The sequence below is a fragment of the Sciurus carolinensis genome, chromosome 8 (assembly GCF_902686445.1).
Source record: "Sciurus carolinensis chromosome 8, mSciCar1.2, whole genome shotgun sequence".
NCBI classification, from domain to species: domain Eukaryota; kingdom Metazoa; phylum Chordata; class Mammalia; order Rodentia; family Sciuridae; genus Sciurus; species Sciurus carolinensis.
The window spans coordinates 119,268,502-119,283,930 of record NC_062220.1 but is presented as its reverse complement, the minus strand read 5'-3'; the positions used below and the strand labels follow the sequence as shown (position 1 = coordinate 119,283,930).

The 15,429-nt window shown below is 40.3% G+C and overlaps 3 protein-coding genes and 1 pseudogene across 11 annotated transcripts in view; 1 reads left to right on the top strand and 3 right to left on the bottom strand.

Annotated features, from left to right (window-relative positions):
- LOC124991706 (immunoglobulin lambda-1 light chain-like) overlaps positions 1 to 15,429 on the bottom strand; it is a 1,192,366-nt gene that overhangs the window by 195,735 nt on the left and 981,202 nt on the right. The window lies entirely within an intron of this gene.
- The window catches only part of LOC124991707 (immunoglobulin lambda-1 light chain-like), a 1,154,667-nt gene that overhangs the window by 200,194 nt on the left and 939,044 nt on the right, over positions 1 to 15,429 (bottom strand). The window lies entirely within an intron of this gene.
- The window catches only part of LOC124991709 (immunoglobulin lambda-1 light chain-like), a 981,515-nt gene that overhangs the window by 204,709 nt on the left and 761,377 nt on the right, over positions 1 to 15,429 (bottom strand). The gene's annotated exons all lie outside the window — the stretch shown is intronic.
- LOC124990512 (zinc finger protein 264-like) overlaps positions 11,078 to 15,429 on the top strand; it is a 28,255-nt pseudogene continuing 23,903 nt past the window's right edge.

The following is a 15,429-nucleotide window of genomic DNA, read 5'->3' as shown; positions in this document are numbered from 1 at the left end:
TGTCATTACAGATAATGAAAGGTTTCTGTCAAGGTGCTGTTTTCTACATGTAATTTTTCCTTTTTTTTGTTTTATGTTCCTCACCACTGCACTACCAGCTTCCATTGTGATTGGTTGATTCCAACCACCCCACCCCATTTCACACCACTTTGGTTACCTCTTTGTATACTTTTATCTATATTTTCAATTTAGATGATGTCTGTCTCATTCCACCATTTTTCATACACCCCTCCCTCTCATTTTCTTCTACATATTCTAAAGTTCCCCCATTATTCTCTTATTCCACACCCCCACCCCATTATATATCATCCTCCAGTTACCAGGGAAAACATTTGGCCTTTGGTTTTTTGGGCTTGACTTATTTCACTTAGCATTGATATTCTCCAATTCCATCCATTTATTTGCAAATTCCATAATATTCTTCTTCCTTATGACTGAATAGTATTCCATTGTGTATATATACTAGAGTTTTTTTATCCATTCATCTTTTGAAGGGCATCTAGGTTGGCTCCACAATGTAGTTATTGTGAACTGAGCTGCTGTAAACATTGATGTGACTGTGTTACTGTAGTTTGCTGATTTTAGTTCCTTTGGGTATAAACCGAGGAGTGGGATAACTGGGTCAAAAGGTGGGTCCATTCCAAGTTTTCTGAGGATTCTCCATACTGCCTTCCAGAGTGGCTGCACCAATTTGCAACTCCATCAGCAATGTAAAAGTGTGCCTTTTTTTCCACATCCATGCCAACATTTATTATTGTTTGTGCTCTTGATAAAACCCATTCTAATTGGAGTATGATGAAATCTTAGAGTTGTTTCAATTTGCATTTCTCTAATTACTAGAGATGTTGAACACTTTTTCATATATTTATTAATTGCCTGTGTGTCTTCTTCAGTAAAGTGTCTGTCTAGTTCCTTGACTCATTTATTGATTGGGTTCTTTGTATTTTTGTCGTAAAGTTTTGTATGTTCTTTATAAATTTTGGAGATAAGTGGTCTATCTGAAGTGTGTGTGGAAAAGATTTTCTCCCACTCTGTAGGCTCTCTCTTCACATTCTTGATTGTATCTTTTGCTGAGAAAAAGCTTTCTAGATTGAGATCATACCATTTATTGATTCTTGCTTTGGTTTCTTGTGCTTTGGGAGTATTATTGAGGAAGTCTGAACCTAAGTCAACATGATGAAGATTTGGGCCTACTTTGTCTTCTATTAGGTGCAGGGTCTGTGGTCTAATTCCTATGTCTTCGGTTCATTTTGAATTGAGTTTTGTTCAGGGTGAGTGGTAGAGGTTTAATTTCATTTTACTGCACATGGATTTCCAGTTTTGCAAGCACCATTTGATGAACATGCTGTCTTTTCTCCACTGTATGTTTTTGGCTCCTTTGTATAGTATGGGGTGAATTTATTTATGTGGTTTTGTCTCTGTGTCTTCTATTCTGTACCATTGGTCTGCCTGTCTATTTTGGATCCAAAACCATGCTGTTTCTGTTACTATTGCTCTGTAGTACAGTTTAATGTCTGGTATTGTGATACGTCCTGTTCCACTTTTTCTATTCAGGATTGTTTTGGCTATTCGAGGTCTCTTGTTCTTCCAGATGAAGTTCATGATTGCTTTCTCTATGTCATTGTGATTTTAATTGGAATTGCATTGAATCTGTATAGTGCCTTTGGTAGAATGACCATTTTGACAATGCTATTTCTGCCTATCCAAGAACATGGGATATCTTTCCATCTTTGAAGGCTTTCTTCAATTTCATTATTTAATATTCTGTAGTTTTCATTGTAGAGGTCTTTCACCTCTATTGTTTGATTAATTCCCAAGTATTTTATTTTTTTTTTGAGACTACTGTGAATGGAGTGGTTTTCCTAATTTCTCTTTCAGAGGATTCATCACTTATGAATAGAAATGCATTAGACTTACGCATATTGATTTTATATCCTGCTACTTTGTTGAATTCATTTATTAGTTCTAGAAGTTTTCAAGTGGAGTTTTTTGGATCTTCTAAATATAGAATCATATCATCAGCAAATAGTGACAGCTTTAGTTCTTCTTTTCTTTTTTTATTATTGTAACAAATGGGATACATGTTGTTTCTCTATTTGTACATAGAGTCAAGGCATACCATTTGTGTAATCATAAATTTATATAGGGCAATGTTGTTTGATTCATTCTGTTATTTTTTTCCCTTCCCCCACACCCCTTCGACCCCTCCACCACTCTTTTCCCTCTATACAGTCCTTCCTTCCTCCATTCTTACCCCCCTCCTTATCCCTAACCCTAAACCTAACCCTAACCCTAATGCTAACCCCTCCCCCCCTTATATGTCCTCATCCGTTTATCAGCGAGATCATTTGTCCTTTAGTATTTTGAGATTGGCATATCTGACTTAGCATGATATTCTCAAATTTCATTCATTTGCCTACAAATGCCATAATTTTATCAATCTTCATGGTGGAGAAATATTCCACTGTATATATATGTCACAGTTTCTTTATCCATTCATCAACTGAAGGGCATCTAGCTTGGTTCCACAATCTGGCTACGGTGAATTGAGCAGCAATGAACATTGATGAGGCTGTATCTCTGTAGTAAGCTGATTTTAAGTATTTTGGGTATAGGCCAAGGAGTGGGATAGCTGGGTCAAATGGTGGATCCATTCCAAGCTTTCTGAGGAATCTCCATACTGCTTTCCCGAGTGGCTGCACTAATTTGCAACCCCACCAGCAATGTATGAGTGTACCTTTCTCCCCACATCCTCACCAACACCTGTTGTTGTTTGTGTTCTTGATAATCGCCATTCTAACTGGGGTGAAATGAGATCTTAGGGTAGTTTTGATTTGCATTTCTCTTATTACTAGAGATGTTGAACATTTTTTCATATATCTGTTGATTGCTTGTATATCTTCTTCTGTGAAGTGTCTGTTCATTTCCTTAGCCCATTTGTTGATTGGATTATTTGTATTCTTGGTGTTGAGCTTTTTGAATTCTTCATAGATTCTGGAAATTAGCGCTCTATCTTAAAAATGAGTGGCAAGGATATTCTCCCACTCTGTAGACTCTCTCTTCACATTACTGATAGTTTCCTTTGCTGAGAGAAAGCTATTTAGTTTGAATCTATTCCAGTTGTTGATTCTTGCTTTTATTTGTTGTGCTATGTGAGTCCTGTTAAGGAAGTCTGATCCTAAGCCAACAAGTTGAAGGTTTGGACCTACTTTTTCTTCTATAAGATGCAGGGTCTCTGGTCTGTTTCCAAGGTCCTTGATCCATATTCAGTTGAGTTTTGTGCAGGGTGAGAGATAGGGGTTTAATTTCATTCTGTTGCATATGGTTTTCCAGTTATCCCAGCACCATATGTTGAAGAGGCTATCTTTTCTCCATTGCATATTTTTGGCCCCTTTGTCTAGTATGAGAAAATTGTATTTATTTGGGATTGTGTCCATGTCCTCTATTCTGTATCATTGGTCTACCTGTCTATTTTGGTACCAATACCATGCCATTTTTGTTACTATTGCTTTGTGGTAGAGTTGAAGATCTGGTATTGCGATATCCCCTGCTTTGCTCTTTCTACTGAGGATTGCTTTAGCTATTCTGGGGTTTTTATTCTTCCAGATGAATTTCATAATTGTTTGCTCTATTTCTGTAAGGTACATCATTGGGATTTTAATTGGAATCGCATTGAATATATATAGCACTTTAGGTAGTATTGCCATTTTGACAGTATTAATTCTGCCTATCCAAGAACATGGGAGATCTTTCCATCTTCTAAAGTTTTCTTTAATTTTTTTCTTTAGTGTTCTGTAGTTATCATTTTAGAGGTCTTTCACCTCTTTTGTGAGATTGATTCCCAAGTATTTTATTTTTTTCAATGCTATTGTGAATGGGGTAGATTTCCTAGTTTGTCTTTCTGAAGATTCAACACTTATGTATAAAAATGCTTTGGATTTATGAATATTGATCTTGTAACCTGCTACTTTACTGAATTCACTTATGAGTTCTAAAAGTTTACTGGTTGAATTTCCAGGTTCATCTAAATATATAATCATGTCATCAGCGAACAGGGATAGTTTGAGTTCTTCTTTTCCAATTGGTATCCCTTTAATTTCTTTGGTTTGTCTAATTGCTCTGGCTAGAGTCTCAAGGATGATGTTGAATAGAAGTGGTGAAAGAGGGCATCCGTGCCTTGTTCCAGTTTTTAGGGGGAATCCTTTCAGTTTTTCACCATTTAAATGATATTGGCCATGGGCTTAGCGTAGATGGCCTTTATAATGTTAAGGAATGTTCCCACTACCCCAATTTTTTCTACTGTTTTGAGCTTCAAGGGATGCTGTATTTTATCGAATGCTTTTTCTGCATCTATTGAAATAATCATGTGATTCTTAACTTTAAGTCTGTTGATATGGTGAATGACATTTATTGATTCCCGGATGTTGAACCAACCTTGCATCCCTGGGATAAAACCCACTTGATCGTGGTGCACTATCTTTTTAATACATTTTTTTATGTGATTTGCTAAAATTTTGTTGAGAATTTTTGCATTGATGTTCATTAAGGATATTGGTCTGAAATTTTCTTTCCTCGAAGTGTCTCTGTCTGGTTTAGGTATCAGGGTGATATTGGCTTCGTAGAATGAGTTGAGGAGGGTTCCCTCCTCTTCTATTTCATGGAATACTTTGAGGAGTATTGGAATTAGCTCTTCTTTAAAAGTTTTGTAGAACTTGGCTGAGAACCCATCTGGTCCCGGACTTTTCTTTGTTGGTAGGTTTTTGATGACCTTTTCTATTTCATTGCTTGAAATTGATTTTTTAAATTGTGTATGTCCTCCTCATTCAGTTTAGGTAATTCATATGTGTCTAGAAACTTATTGATGTCTTCGAGGTTTTCTGTTTTGTTGGAGTATAGATTTTCAAAATAGCTTCTAATTATGTTTTGTATTTCACTCGTGTCTGTTGGGATATTTCCTTGTTCATTCCGAATTTTAGTAATTGGAGTTTTCTCCCTCTTTCTCTTTGTTAGTGTGGCTAAGGGTATATCAATTTTGTTTATTTTTTCAAAGAACAAACTATTTATTTTGTTAATTTTTCCGATTGTTTCTTTCGTTGCAATTTCGTTGATTTCAGCTCTGATTTAACTATTTCCTGTCTTCTACTACTTTTGGTGTTGGTCTGCTCTTCTATTTCTAGGGCTTTGAGCTGTAGTGTTAAGTCATTTATTTGTTGATTTCTACTTCTTTTGTTGAATGCGCCCCATGAAATAAATCTTCCTCTATATACTGCTTTCATAGTGTCCCAGAGATTTTGATATGATGTGTCTTTGTTCTCGTTTACTTCTAAGAATTTTTTTTATTTCCCTCCTGATGTCTTCTGTTATCCGTTCATCATATAATAGTGTATTATTTAATGTCCAGGTATTGGAGAAGTTTCTATTTTTTATTCTGTCATTTATTTCTAATTTCAATACATTATGATCTGATAGAGTACAAGGTAGTATCTCTATCTTCTTCAATTTTCTAACAGTAGCTTTGTGGCATAAAATATGGTCTATTTTAGAGAAGAATCCATGTGCTGCTGAGAAGAAAGTGTATTCGTTCTTTGTTGGATGGTATATTCTATATATGTCGGTTAAGTCTAAATTTTTGATTGTGTTATTGAGATCTATGTTTTCTTTATTGAATTTTTGTTTGGAAGATCTATCCAGTGGTGAGAGAGGTGTGTTAAAATCGCCTAGTATTGTTGTGTTGTGGTCTATTTGATTTCTGGAATTGAGAAGGATTTGTTTGTCATACACGGATGAGCCAATGTTCAGGACATAGATATTTATGATTATTATGTCTTGCTGATTTATGCTTCCCTTAAGCAGCATGTAATGTCCTTCTTTATCCCTTCTGACTAGTTTTGGCTTGAAGTCCACATTATCTGAAATGAGGATGAATACTCCAGCTTTTTTGCTGTGTCCTTGTGCATGGTATGTTTTTTCCAACCCTTTCACCTTTAGTGTATGGGTATCTCTTTCTATGAGATGAGTCTCTTGCAGGCAGCATATTGTTGGATTTTTCTTTTTAATCCAATCTGCCAGTCTATGTCTTTTGATTGATGAGTTCAGGCCATTAATATTCAGGGTTATTATAGTGATATGATTTGTATTCCCAGTCATTTGACTCATTTTTGTTTTTTGACATGATTCGGTTTCTTCTTTATTTGGCTATTCCATTAGTGTAGTTCCTCCCGTTGCTGATTTGCATCGTTTTTTTCTCATCTCTTCCTCATGGAATATTTTGCTGAGAATGTTCTGTAATGCCAGCTTTCTTTTTGTAAATTCCTTTAGCTTTTGTTTGTCATGGAAGGATCTTATTTCATCGTCAAACCTGAAAGTAAGTTTTGCTGGGTGTAAGATTCTTGTTTGGCATCCGTTTTCTTTCAGGGCTTGGAAATTGTTGTTCCAGGCCCTTCTAGCTTTTAGGGCCTGGATTTAAAAATCTGCTGATATTCTTATTGGTTTCCCCCTGAATGTAATTTGATTCTTTTTTCTCGTGGCCTTTAAAATTCTGTCTTTATTTTGTATGTTAGGTATTTTCATAATAATGTGCCTTGGTATGGGTCTGTGGTAATTTTGTATATTTGGAGTCCTATAAGCCTCTTGTACTTGGTTTTCCATTTCATTCTTCAGATTTGGGAAATTTTCTGATATTATTTCATTGTATAGAAGGTTCATTCCTTTGGTTTGTTTCTCTAAGCCTTCCTCAATCCCAATAATTCTTAAATTTGGCCTTTTCATGATATCCCATAATTCTTGTAGATTCTGTTCATGATTTCTTACCATCTTCTCTGTTTGGCCAACTTTGTTTTCAAGATTAAATATGCTTTCTTCAATGTCTGAGGTTCTGTCTTCCAGGTGTTATATCCTATTGGTTATGCTTTCTATGGAGTTTTTAACTTGGTTTATTGTTTCCTTCATTTCACGGATTTCTGTTTGTGTTTTTTTCAGTATCTCTAACTCCTTATTGAAATGATCTCTTGCTTCCCGTATTTGCTCTTTTAACTGTTGATTGGTGCGATCATTTAATGCCTGCATTTGCTCTTTCATCTCCTCCTTCAATGCCTGCATTTGCTCTTTCATCTCCTCGTTTGCTTTCCAGATTGTTTTAATTATGTACATTCTGAACTGCCTTTCTGACATTTCTTCTGCTGTGCTGTCACTGGGTTTTATTGATATAATATCTAGGTTTGTTTGGGACATTTTCTTCCCTTGTTTTTTCATATTGGTCAGATGTTAGTGGGACTCTGAGATATTGCAGATTTCCTCTATTGGCTTATAGTGTCCCTGTAGATTTCCAGTGTATCAACTCCCAGGCTTCAGTAGCCTGAAGTCTTAGAGGAACTTGATAATGCAGTGCTTCTGAAGAAAGCTGCCCCTAGACTGCTACTGGTTCCAGGGCTTGGAGCTGGCCCTGTTCAGAAAGGCTATCACTGGGGGACCTGCTCCAAGAAGCTGGAGAAGCTGCCCGTGTGGGAGGAGCCCACTGCCAGAGTGCACAGGGCTGCCTGCGGAAGTCTCTAGCTGCTCTCCCCTACTCTTATATGCCACCTGTATCCGGGCCTGCTGCCTAGGCCGAGCTTCACCCAGTGGGGGAGACTTACCCGTGGCTCTATTTTAGTCCAAGTCTCTCAATGCCTCCCCTTCTTGAAGCCTGGGTTCTGGAGTGACTAGAGATGCAGTCACCCTCTAGTCTGCCATCTTGGATCGTCCCCTAGTTCTTCTTTTCCTATTTGTGTCCCTTTAATCTTTGGTCTGTCTTATTGCTCTGGCAAATGTTTCAAGGATGATGTTGAATAGAAGTGGTGAAAGAGGGCATCCCTGTCTTGTTACAGATTTTAGAGGAGATGCTTTCAGGTTTTCTCCATGAAGAATGATGTTGGCTGTGGGCTTAGCATAGATAGCCTTTACAATGTTAAGGTATGTTTCTACTATTCCTATTTTTTCTAGTGTTTTAAGCATGAAAATGTGCTGTATTTTATCAAATGCTTTCTCAGCATCAATTGAAATAATCATGTGATTCTTAACTTTAAGTCTATTGATTTGGTGAATTTCATTTATTGATTTCAGGATGTTGAACCAACCTTGCATCCGTGGGACAAACCCACTATATCATGGTGCACTATCTTTTCACATATATTTGTATGCGATCTGCCAGTATTTGTTAAGGATTTTTGCATCTATGTTCATCAGGGATATTGGTCTAAAGTTTTATTTCTTTGATGTGTCTTTGTCTGGTTTTGGTATGAGAGTGAAACTAGTCTCATAGAATGAATTTGGAAGGGTTCCCTCCTTTTCTATTTCTTCAAATACTTTGAGAAGCATTGGTTTCAGTACTTCTTTAAAGGTCTGATGGAAATATTTTTCTTGTCTGTGTCTCCCAGATTTGACCTTTGCAGAATGTCCCTATTGATATGACAGAGGTCCAGGATTCCTCAGGCCACCATTCATTCTGAAGCTCTGTAACTGTCAGTATTTCAGAATAGGTGTGGAACCTACCCAAAGCATACTGGAGATGTGAGGCTGAGCTCCCAAGATCTGCATGGGACTTTCAGAGAGATATAGCACCTCGTTGGACCTTTAAGATACCAGGTACACTTATCGAGGAATTTTATTGCCCTACACAACCTAGGAGCTGTACTGGGGGGACAAGATCCCATAGCTGGCAAAACCTCTTATTGTCAATCATATAGCTGGTTCAGATTACAAAGACATACTCATCTTTCTATAACCAGTCCAGCCCAGAATCATGGCTAGAAAATAGGCTGTGATGGAGACATGGTCCAGCAGTTGGGACTAGCAAGTAAAAGAGCCTTTGGTAGGCTGAGGGCATTTCTTTAGGGCTGCCCATACCTTCTTTGTAGCCCTGGGTTGAGCCCTGCTCTGGACCCCACACAGCTTTCTCCAGTAGCAGACCTGAGCTGGGCTGATTTGCATTACAGGCAGTTCTTCCCAACAAGGGAATAAGAGACACCTGATCTGGGGAGAACACAGACCAGCCTGGGACTTGAGAAGCAACCACAGGGACATCATGACCTGGATGGCCCTTCTCCTCAGCCTCCTGGTTCTTTGAACAAATGATGACCCAAGGCTCCAATATACACCCAAGTCCAAGGCTCCTGTACAACATAGCTGGCCCTAATTCTGATCTCAGCAGGGCTGTATCTGTGGTGGACATGATGCTCAGCAACCTGTTGCTGCAGGATGAGACTTTGGGCTGAAATTCACATACTCTGCTCTCTGACTTGTGTGAGCCTGTGGAGGTACAGGGTTGGGTGTGGTGATGGGTTCAAGTCTTCATCCCCATTCAGGTTCATGGACCACTATGACTCAATTAGTTGCCAGGGTATGCCCTTAGGACTGCAGATTTCCAAAACTCTACCAGACCAGGGGGAAAGTGTGCATCTCATGGGAAGTGTTTTTCATCATTAGTACCCCAACTCCTTTTTTTTCCTTATGGGCTCTGTAGCCTGTTATGTGCTGACTCAGCCATTCTCAGTATCAGTTATCCCAGGAGAGATGGCCAGAATCACCTGAGAAGGCAACAAAAATATTGAAATTAAAAATGTGCACTGATAACAGCAGAAGCCAGAACAAGCCCCTGTGCTGGTCATCAGGGCTCCATGATGGATTCTCTGTTTCCAACTCTGGGAATACAGCCACCCAGACCATCAGTGCAGCCCAGGTTGGAGATGATGCTGACTAGTACTGTCAGGTGTGGGATAGCGGTGGTGCTCCCAGTTACACAGGCAGTCAGGGAAGTGAGACAAAAACCTGCCACCAGCCTGGAACCCATGGCCCCTCCCTTCCCTGGACAGACTGACAGCAGAGAGCATACCACCGCAGTGTAAGAAGTCTCTATTCCCACCCTGCCCTCACATTCCTGAGAGATGTGGGAAGGTTACTGCACCTCCCCAGGATAAATTGATTCCATTGGAAACTGAGGAATTCATTCTTATTCACTCCAACTGCCAACTCTCAAAGTCATCAGTCATACAAAACTGAGTCTTAATATTAAAGAGAATTTCACTGTGACAAGGTGTTATTTGCATCCTACTGTCATGTATGACAAATTAGGACAAATGAGAAAATTTCAGTAAAAAGAATGGGGAGGGCAGGGGATCCTTCTAGGTTGGAGGATGTGCCCTTGGGAGGTTTAAGGCAGAACTTTCAAGGAAGGTCTAGATGAGTATTCATGTAACCAGTGTTATACTGGATAGGGTTGGTGCAGAGTAGGCTTGGGGGAATCTTGTTGTTCGTATTAATTTGTAAACTTTAAGTTCACTGTTTGCCCAGGTCAGAACCATTTCTTCAGTGACCCCAGTTGTTTACCAGGGAAATCAGTTTTCAGGAATGTCCCAAAGCAAGGAATTATAGTTTACTCCCTCATCCTCCTGAGCACAAGTGTCCTGGGTTCAACAGTGAAACTGACACTGGTGACCTCAGTCCTCAGCCCCAACAAACACTCTCTGCAGGATGACAGTGACCACTAGAGAGGGTAGCATGTGACATTTCCATAGGGAAACAGACACTCATGTCTCGATATAGAGGGAAGGGTGGTATGGAGTCAACCATCTCAATTGTGTAGGACTCTCCACTGGGAGAGAAATGACAATGTGAGAGTCCCCCAGTGGTGTCCTTGGGAGGGTTCCAGTTGGAGGGAATGTTCTTGACTGCCTGGTCTACTCTGACATCTAGCAGGGAGTGAATCCTGTCCTTCCTTGCTCCAGCTCTTTTCCAACAGTGTCTTTAGCCTCCTCCATCCCTCTCTAACACCCCTTTCTCTTCATACTTTCCCTTTCATCCATGATCTCCCCTCCCTCTTTCCTCAGCCCTAAGGCTTTCCCTCTGCAAGCACTAGGTCCACTCCATGTCAAGCCCCGCAGAGACCAGACTAAGAGGTATTGCCAGAAGCTTCCATCCCCATCAGCTTTAGCGAAGACATTGGGGCACCAGAGCAAACAACCCTGGGGAGGTCAGCCTCCTCCACAACTAAGTAGATGCCAGGGGACTTAACTGAATCCTCTGAACACAGTCACTGGCACCCGAAATGGATCAACCAAACATCCAGGAAGACCCAAATCCATTCCTGCTTCTGGTGGAACATGAGGCCATCTTGGATGCCTCCTTCTGGCCACATCTCTCTCCACCCAAACCTCCTACAAGACTGAAGGTCCTTCATCATCCCGTGTGTATTGATACCCAAATTTTCCTCATTACTCATGTGACCTTGACAACTGAATGTGTTAAAGAAAAGATACAACACACATTTCTACATCAAAAAATGAATTTATTCCTTCATTCATTTAATCCGTGTATATATGTATAAAAAGTCTAAATTTAACAAAAATAGACACACTAATTTAAAATGCAGGGAGTGTTTCAAATGAAGAGTCTGATATTTGAGGTTCCTTTGCTCAGTATTCCTCATACAAACATTCCTTCTCCTCCTTACTCTCACTTCCTCATAGGTAGGGCCTCTGCAGTGCCAGTGTCGCTCTATAGTCCAATGCACACCTAAGTGCCTCCCTGGTGTGGTGCTAGAGTCATGGGCTCCTTATGGAAAAGCTCTGACTACAGTGAGTAGGGCAGAGGCTGCTTCCTTCTAGTGAGGGGACTCAGTGCTGCCAGAAATAGAATTAAAAGAGCCATTCACTCCAACCCCTTTCCCACTAGGCTGGACCTCTCTAAATTACTCTGCATTCATCTAGAACTACTCCAACTTCAGTACCATTTGCTGACCCCTGAGTTTCAACTTTCTGTTCTGAGAGCAAGAGTCCCTGCCCAGCTATGGGCTCAGGATGCAGAGCTCTAAGTCATCTATGGCAAGGCCTGGAATGCTCTGCAGCTCCCTCCACACTGGTGACCAGCCAAGGCCGTGTCCCCAGACTCATTCCCACAGGACCCTGAACCTGCAATGACTCTGACCTCAGAGCAGGAGAGCTTGTGGAGATGGGCCTTTAAGAGTGAGACTTCAGTCTCTTGAAATCATATGTCTTGGGTTCTTATGAGAATCAGATTTCCCTTGTAGAGGTGACCATGAGAAACATGTCAGCCACATCTTCAGGAAGGATAGGAGCAGACAAGAGTATAGACAGAAGCAGCAGGATCCAGATCAGCCCTGCACAGCCCAGCAGCCTGTTCACTCTCCATGTTTGCCAGTTCTAATCGTGCACAGCCCCATGGACTCCATCACCTGTGGGCTGGGTTGGGCTCCTGGTAATGGCCAGGCCATGGAGGATTGGGACCCAGCTGTGTGGGACAAAAGATGTGCCTACCAGTCTGGACTTCATGCCTATCCTCTCCCCAGGTGAGCTGGACAAATTGCTACAAAGACACTGAGACCTAAATTTAGAATACCTGGGTCATTCCCTCAATTTGACAACACTGTTCTCTGTTGTCCTGGCAGTTTATTCTCCCTGGGCCTCAACTACATCTATCATGAAATGGGAAGACTTGTGTGGATCTTTATTTTTTTCAAATTAAATGATATAATAACAGAAAGCATCTCATTAATTGAAAAGTGGTTCATCGTGGTTTTCATTGAGTGAGAGCATCCTTGTAGTTCTGTCCTTCTTCTGGGGAAATGTGGAAAATGGATCAGCAAAGAATTGGTTTTCTGTGTGGTGGGAGAAGGCTTCCCATGCAGAGAATAGAAGGAAGTTGCCAGTTTGAAAGAAAAGGCATACTAGGTTGATGGGGAAGTCTAGGTTGATGCACTATAAATATGGTTTTTGGAGTAAAACAGTTATAATGGAGGTGATGATGAGGAGGAGGAGGAGGAAGATGGTGTTGGTGATGTAAACAGGGATGGGCTTTGGTGCCAGAGCATGAAGTGTTCCAATTACATTGCTAATACTGATATTGGAACAGGGGAAAGCATCAGTCTTGATTCCTATGTATAATGCGTAGACACCAAATGTTCCCAAAGGGTGACACAAAAATTTCTCTGGATCTGGACGCCTTACAGAAGCACTACAGTTATTCTCTAAGCTCCATTTTCCTATTAAAAAAAGTCCCAGAGGCAGCTTTTCATACTGAGATTCAGTTAGCATCCTCCCCCCATGCATAGCACAAATGCTGCCTCTCTGTGCAGTGCTTACACGTGCAGCTCTCACAGAGGGAGTAGGCACTTCTGTCCACACTACTGAAGGTGACAGAGGATTTTAGTGTCACCTAGAGGCAAGTACCAGTTTTTGGTTTCCTCCATCATCAGCTGACAACAGAGGTGCTGACAAGAGAGGCTGGAGTGCTCAGGAGAGACCAAGAGGGAGTCCTGGGTGGAGGTTCAGGACAGGTGAGCAAGGGTCAGGCATCGAAGTAGAAGTCGGGACAGTCCATCTCATGTCCTGGGCTACTCTAACCATGGATTGAGGTCAGACTTTCTGTGCCTCTCCAGGACATTTAACGATGCCCAGGACACCATACAGGACTCATCTAAGAAAGGCACTGAAGGAAACTGGCATCAGGTATCAGCCTGAGTAGATTTTGTAGGGTTTAAAATCACTCAGGATACAATGCTTTTTCATGTTGTTTGTGTGTTTACCCATTTGACAGTATGGTTTTGAGGCAGTAGAGTTTCTACACTGTGAAGGTATTAGGGACTCTGAATATTTCTACTACCTCACAGTTAGGGGGAGACAGATACTAATAACAACTAAAAAAGTGAATTTACAGCATCTAACCAAAGATTTCTTACTTTGGTATCTACTATATTAATTGTCACATAAACAGAGATGACATGTTCAGTTATTGTTGAGTCAATACAGTAAGTTTACTGTAGGAAATGGAGTTTTATATATGGTTTTGCAATTTGAAGTTGTGAACAGGGATAGAAAAGAAGTATGTAGGATCCAATGTTTCTGAGAGGAGAAAGATAATAGAAGTAGAATATAGAGGATGAGTAATAGATCAGTAAAGTTGGCTATTAGCAGAGGAAAAGGGTAGAAGAGATTCAAGGAAAACAGATGAGAGAAAAAAGTGTACAGATAAAAAATTAAAATAGGAAATAAACATAAAAGTAAACAAGTACAAGATAAAACTGGTATACTGTAATTAAACATTGTAGTTCTGAAACTATCATTTTATGTGTGATAACTGCCTTAGAAAAATGTTAGGAATGAGAAACAAAACAAAACAAAAAATCCAAACCAAAAAGGAAAACAAGAACTAAAGACAAGTCTGAATATTTTTAAATGTTCATGGAACATGAAATTCACAAAAGAACACTGAAAAGAAAAAAAATATAATGAATAAAAGCGTAAAAATTAAATAAATGAAAATAATATAAAGAAATGTTAGGGAATTGTTTCCATTGGTGGTCCAAATATTCTTCTCAGGTGTGATAGTTGTGGTTGCTGGAATGACATGAGGTCCCACAGGCAGGACCCGTGGGGGCAAGGTTTAGTTTTAGCTTCCAAGCTCTTCCTTGGATTGGTCTGAGGGTTTTTAACTGGTGCAGCTCCCTGGCTGAGCAGATGCTGGGCCTTGCTGGAAGACTGTCCCCCAGGAAAAACCCCTGGGTTTCACTCATGCAGGGAGGGGTTGATTCTTGTTCCCCTCAGACACGCGTGAACTGTGTGTTTTACATCACTCGGATTCAGATTCCAAACTATGAATTCCTCCCCACCCTTTCGAATTACCCACCAGGCTCCTCCTTACAGCTGTACTTTCAGGCAGCCAGTTTTATAAGAGGTTGTTCTGCAGGGGTTTGGGGGAGGAAAACCAGGTGTGTTTTTCTGACCACTTTCCCCCTACGAAAACCTAGCTCCACTTTTGATTTTCTTCTGGCCTCTTGAGATACACACTGTGCCATGTGTTGTGAGTTTGCTAAACCTGTTCTTCTGACCAGGGACAGCTGTTGGGAACTGGGTTCCACAGCTGCTCCTCCCCTGTGCTGGAGATGCAAGATGGTTCCTTCTTCAGATTTCACTGGTAGCCAGGAGATACAGGAGATGTGTTCTCCTCCCTTTCCCCTCTTCACCATATTGTTAGTGTTAGTGGAAGTCAGCAATTGGATGTCTCAGTGCCCTCATCTCTGAGAAGAGCCAGCAGTCCTCAACCTTGACACTGTGGGATTGGACACATTCATCCTTAAGACCCTCCTTTCTGCTCCCAGACACACCCCATGGCCAGCACTGTAAAAAATAGATACCTCCCTTGAGGTTGGAAGTTGAGAGAGTTCCAAAAAGAGAAAGAATTTTATACTGAAATCTACAATTTAATTCAAGAGAATTCTTTTATTTCCATTTAAACATGCTTTGTACATATGTGATATAAATTAATGTGTTCAAATTGTTGAGAAATAACATGTTACAATTTTGCATGTAATTGGTTATGATTTCATTGGATTTTTATGGACATTTTTATTTGCATGGGAAAACAAACACTGTAATTTTATTT